This window comes from Psammomys obesus, unplaced genomic scaffold, assembly GCF_907164565.1.
Source record: "Psammomys obesus unplaced genomic scaffold, mPsaObe1.curated_primary_1811, whole genome shotgun sequence".
In the NCBI taxonomy this organism is placed as follows: domain Eukaryota; kingdom Metazoa; phylum Chordata; class Mammalia; order Rodentia; family Muridae; genus Psammomys; species Psammomys obesus.
The window spans coordinates 6,648,816-6,654,794 of NW_026589137.1; the positions used below are offsets into that span (position 1 = coordinate 6,648,816).

Here is a 5,979-nt window from a genome sequence, read left to right on the forward strand (position 1 = left end):
ATTTTGTTTTATAAACTTTCTTTTTTTATTTTGCTTACTTTTAATTTCAGAAAAAAATAAACAAAGCATAATAACACAATACACAATACCCAACCCCGCTATTTTGTGGGAAGTGATTTTCCTGTCTTAAGGCAGAAGGCCACAGGGGCAGGATAGAAGAATTTCTGCTAGACATGAGCAGAGAGACAGGTGGGTCAAGGCTGCTGGGGGAGCCACAGGGAAAAGTATACTGAGGGCATGGGTAGCCTAAGGGAGACTTTAATCAACTTCTTCCCTGGGAGAGGCAATCTCATCACCCTCAAGTGGGGGCACCTCATCTGGAACAGCAGTACTGAGCTCCTTTGCTGACACTTCATCTTCATCAATGCCCAGGCCAAGTTTAAATATGCAATAAATACAGCTGGAGTGGGTTTGGGATCCTCAAGTGAGAAACCAGAGGAGAGGAGAGCAGTTTCAAACAAAAGCACCACCAGGTCCTTGGCTGCTGTGTCGTTTTTGTCTACCTCAGCCTTCTGCCACAAGGTCTCCACAATGTGGTGTTCAGGATTCATCTCTAGGTGTTTTGGCCATCATATAGTCCATTGTAGAGTTGTTGTCCAGTGCCTGGGCCTTCATAATTTGCTTCATGTTGCTGTCCAGCCATAGGTGCTTGTCACAATGCAGCAGGGTGAAGAGACAAGACTATTGGAGATTGTCACCCTTTCAACCTTCTTATCCAAGATCTCCTTCATGATCTTGCAGAGATTCTCAAACTTTACTTTGCTCTCCTCCATTTTCTTCTTCTCTTCCTCATCCTTTGGTAGATCCAGGCCATCCTTAGTCTCCAAAACCAGGATCTTCCCATTGAATTTCTCAAGTTTCTTTATGCATTACTCATCAATAGGCTCAGTCATATACAGCACCTCAAAGCCCCACTACTGCATGCGTTCCACAAGGCAGAGTTGACCACTTGCACTTTGCTCTCACTAGTGATATAGTAGATGGAATTCTGTGTCTCCTTTATGCAAGACACATACTCTGACAAGGAAGTCATCTCATGTCCCAGACTGAGAGGTGTGATAGTGGAGGAGCTCAGAGAGGCAGTTCTGATTGGTAGAATCTTCATGGATTTCAAGGTTTAAATTCTTAGAGAATGCCTCATAACACTTCTTGTAGTTTTCTTTGTCTTTAGCCAACTTAGAGAAGAGCTCAAGGAACTTCTTCACAATGTTTTTGTAGATGACTTCACAATGTTTTTGCAAATGTTCTACTAAAGCATTTCTTGGGATATGTTCAGGGCAGGTCTTTTGAGTCAACCCCACCATGGATAAAGTTGAGGTACTCAGGTATTAGCTTATCACAGCTCTCCATGATGAACACATGACTAACATAAGGTTTGATGTTTTTCTTCTTCTTGTTCTCAAAAAGGTCAACGGGAGCTCACCAAGCAATGAAGGTTTATGCTCTGAATTCCAACTGACCTTGTACAGAGAAGTGCTTAACTGCCAAGTGGTCTTCCCAGTCATTAGCGAGGCTCTTATAGAATTCACCATATTCTTCTTGCGGATGTCATCAGGATTTCTTGTCCAAATAGGCTTAGTCTTATTCAACTCTTCCTGATCAATGTATTTTCTTAGTCTTCTTTTTATCTTTGCCACTGTCATCCTCTGCATCTGATCCCATGTCTTCAGTCTTAGGTTTCACCTCATCATCCCTATCCTCCTCTTCTTTCTTCCCTTTCTCTTCCTCTGCCTTATCATCACTGATATCCTTCTCTCTTTCTTTCTCCAAATAGAGAGTGATGGGATAGTCTATGAACTGTGAGTGTCTCTTCACTACTTCTTGATCCTCATTTTGTAGACCATGGTGAGTCCATTGGCCGAGGGATCCAAGGTGATCTTTCACCTCAGAGAAGACCAGACAGAATACTCTTTCTTTCTACATCTTTATTTTCTTTAGTTTCTTTTGTGTGTGTGGGATCTGGTAATATGCATATCAAGGTGTAGGTGTGTGTGTGTGTGTGTGTGTGTGTGTGTGTGTGTGTGTCTAGAACAGAGGACAACTTGTGGGAGTCATTTCACCATGTGGGTTGTCAAAGCAAGAATTATTATCCACTGAGACATTTCACTAGCCCAATTACTAGGTTCTAAAACTTGTAAGTATGTTAGAACTACATTGAGTGTAGCTTTTAAGATATAGATTACTGTAATCAAATCAAAGTTCTGCTTTAACGGATGTGAGGAATGATGCCCAGATATTTTGTGTCTAACAGGTTTCCAAATATTTGTGCCATGGCACTTGCTATTGCTTCTGCATCAAAGATTTTATAAAAGTAAAACCAAGAATGTAAGAGTTTATATTTCTCATGACTCACAGGGCTTTCCATAAAAAATAAGCAACAAAGTGCAGCAAAAACAAAACAGAAACTCATATGCTAACAAAAATATTTTTCTTAAGATGAACTATTGTAATAGAAGCATGAGGATTATAGGAGTAAGAACTTATCATTCAAAGAAAAAGCTGAAGAAAGCAATATAGAGGGACTATTTAGTGGACACCTATGACCTAAAAAGAAATATGAGAGGACAATCTAAGAGGGGACCTTAGATTTAAGAAGCTATAACAAATATTACAGGCTAACTAGCACACACGCTCTGAGCCTAAAATAGAGTGAAGAAGTCATAGCGTAAACAATTCACATTAGTTAAGGGTCTAGATGTCAATGTAAAAACATCTAAAGTGATATCAAGCATGAAGTTCTAGCAACTTTGTCACTGTCTAATTTACTGGGTAATGCATAAAAAAATTGCATTCTTCTTCATAAAAACACTCCTATTTTCTTGGGTATAAGGAGTTTTCCTCTCAAAGCTTAAGAAAACAATACCATCCACATAATTCTTTGTGTTTCTTCTCCTGTTGAATAAACGCAGAAGGAGAAGAGAAAAATCTATCAACAGGCTTTGACTAAAGACTAGGTTTTTAAGAATTTTAAAAGATTTGGGAGAGTTTAAAAGACAATCTTAATACACTGTATCAAAAAAATCTAATTTCAATAAAAAGAACATTTCTAAGTTGGACATGGGAGTGCATGCTTATATTTCCTCCCCTTGAGGAACAAAGGCAATAAGATCATGACTTTGACTATCCTAAGTTACATAGTGAAACTTGGAGGAGATATGAGGAGAAGGAAGGATGTAGAAAGGGAAAGAGAAGAAGGGAAAATGGGAAAGAGAAAAGAAATTTGAGAAGAGTTATGTCCAGGTTAAGCCATGTATTTAATATAGCTTTGCTACAAAAAGCTATCAGGATAATAATGTTCACATATCTAACTATATGCATTTATAATAACTTATATGAGCATATGTATGGGTTTTGTGGCATAGAAAAAGCTGAAGCTAGAAAATTTAATGTAGTAAGCCAGGAAAAAAAAAAAAAGAGTAAATTCTCCAAAACTGCTGAAATGCCAAAAAAAAAAAACATCCATGACCTCTAATTGGCCCAGGTCCTAGTAACTACTTCAACTTTGGAACTTTACCAAGGGTCTGGCTGTAGTCATCAGCATCTATCATGTCAGCTGTGTAAATGAACAAACAAGGAATACTGCTCTAAGGTTCATGTTATTGATAGATAATTAGATAGATAGATAGATAGATAGATAGATAGATAGATAGATAGATACATAGATACATAGATAGATACATAGATACATAGATACATAGATACATAGATACATAGAGACATAGATAAGTAGATAGTTAGATAGGTGAATAAGTAGATAGGTAGATAGATATAGATAGATAGACAGATACAGATATGATAGAGATAGATAGAGACAGAGATAGAGATAGATAGCTATAGGATATAGATATAGATGCAATTTGAATACAAACAGAAGGCATCTGCCACATTTAGTCCTTAGTCCCATAGTGATATTGTCAGAAAGCATGATAAAGTTGATGCAGGAGAAAAGAATCAGGCAAAGGCCTTAATATCCTTAAGCAATGAAACAATTCTCTAAAGCTCTGAAATACTTAGAGGTATTTTCTTTGTCCCAATTTAACTTGTTTTGGCATTCTTCTCCCTTTCTCATGTTTAATTAAACTATGTACAGTACTCATGGTTTATCATTTAATAGAACTGTATTAACAACAAGTGAATAATGGAACAAAAAAATAGGTACTTTTTGCAAATTAACAAAGACCAAACCTACAGTAATTATACCCATAAACCTAACATCCCCACAGTTGAATTAAATATTTTAATTATAATCATCATGAACAGATACACTGAGTATTCACTTCTACACATCATAGGACTAGACATAGGGAAGAAAAATACAAGCCATGTACCTAGAATACAATAGAGTATAAATTATAAATATAAAATGGTATAGGTAATCATAATCATATATCTACTTGTATGTGCAATGAATGCCACGCTAGCACTACAGACAATCATAAATACTACCAGAATTGTGAGATCAAATACTTATTGTGTTAACAAAATGTTTCTGGGAGAAGGTAGGGGCACAATTAAAGAACACATGTTATTTACGTCAGTGTTTTATTGTTTTGTTTTGTTTTTGTTTTTGTTTTTCCCCAGGATTAGGTGAAACATATCAGGACAGAAAAAAAAGAGTAGTGTGTCCAGAACAGCAATGATATAAGATGATATAAGAGGGACATTAACATGATGAAAAAAATATCAAGAGAAGAAATGGAAATTATCAGAGAAGGGACTGGTGGGTGATTAATGAGCACACTCTTTAGGTCAGAATTGAAAATAATAATTTATTGAGTATATTGCAATAGGGGAGCTGGCTTGGTATTGATTAGAATGAGACTTACATCATAGGGCAGTGGGACACTGGTATGGGCTTGGAGGTGGGAGTAAGTGTTATGCCTTCTTTTGAGAGGAGTATCTTTACAGTTATAGGCAGTTTCTTTGTATGAAGTTTTCTGACATACAGTTTGTATCATGTGAAGAAATACAGTCAAGCTGGACTTAAGTGGTTAAAGTAAGCTATTATACTCATAATTTCCATTGTCCAGTATCTGACATACAATTGGGAATCATGAAAATAATAGTCACATAGGTAAGGGCATCCTAGGCAAAAAGTTGAATCAGAATGCCTGGTGTTTGTCTCATACCTAGCAGTTTTGTACTCTTATACTGTGCTTGTAAGAATTCTCTACTAGGGTGCTTGTTGCATTTTCTGGTCCCCTGCTTGCATATAAATTTTAGTTTGCATTCTGCCAGACCATTTTCTGCTTCAAATCATTGTCTAATTTTCTTTCTAATTAGATTATAATAGTATAATATTCCAGTGTTACAACTCATTACAGTTACTACAAAATATGATTGCAGAAAACAAGAATATATCAACTCAACCCATAATCTTTTGGTAAAGATATAGCTTATTGTGTTAAAGACATAGTAGCATCTCCTGAAAGCTGCCAATTTGTGAAGAATCTTTATATCTTTAAATTAATCTGTTTGTAAAAGTATCTTTTTCAGAAAAATTACTATCTTCAGTCAAGTTTTATTAATATGTCAGGCTTTTAATTGAACACTAAGGTGATTTTATTTGACATACATTCCCTCCTTCTCTTCATTTTTTTTATATTTCCCTTTTACCATTCACTCCCCTGAGAAAACTTAACATCTTACCTTCTAAACAATCCCTATGTATCACAGTTTGCGGTGTTCTGGTTCACATGTACATAAATAAAAGTGATTTTATCCTGCTAGCCTGCTATATGTCAGTTTAATTCATAGCCCAGCCAAAGATATTAAAAAACTGAAAAAAGAATGATATTTCCCTCCCATTCACGAGGTAAAGGCACATGCCTTACAGCTAAATTCTGGTTTTTCAATAGTTAATTGAGGGATTTGACTTTCTTTGTCAATGTTCCCTAAAATAGCACAACACACACACAGAAACACACAAACAACACACATAGAGAGAGACAGAGAGAGAAAATAATATATGATGTCTAG

The 5,979-nt window shown here is 36.2% G+C and overlaps 1 pseudogene; it reads right to left on the reverse strand.

Annotated features, from left to right (window-relative positions):
* Window positions 1–258: 258 nt before the first annotated feature.
* On the reverse strand, window positions 259–4,958 carry LOC129674864 (heat shock protein HSP 90-beta-like; annotated as a pseudogene).
* Between the last annotated feature and the right edge of the window lie 1,021 nt (window positions 4,959–5,979).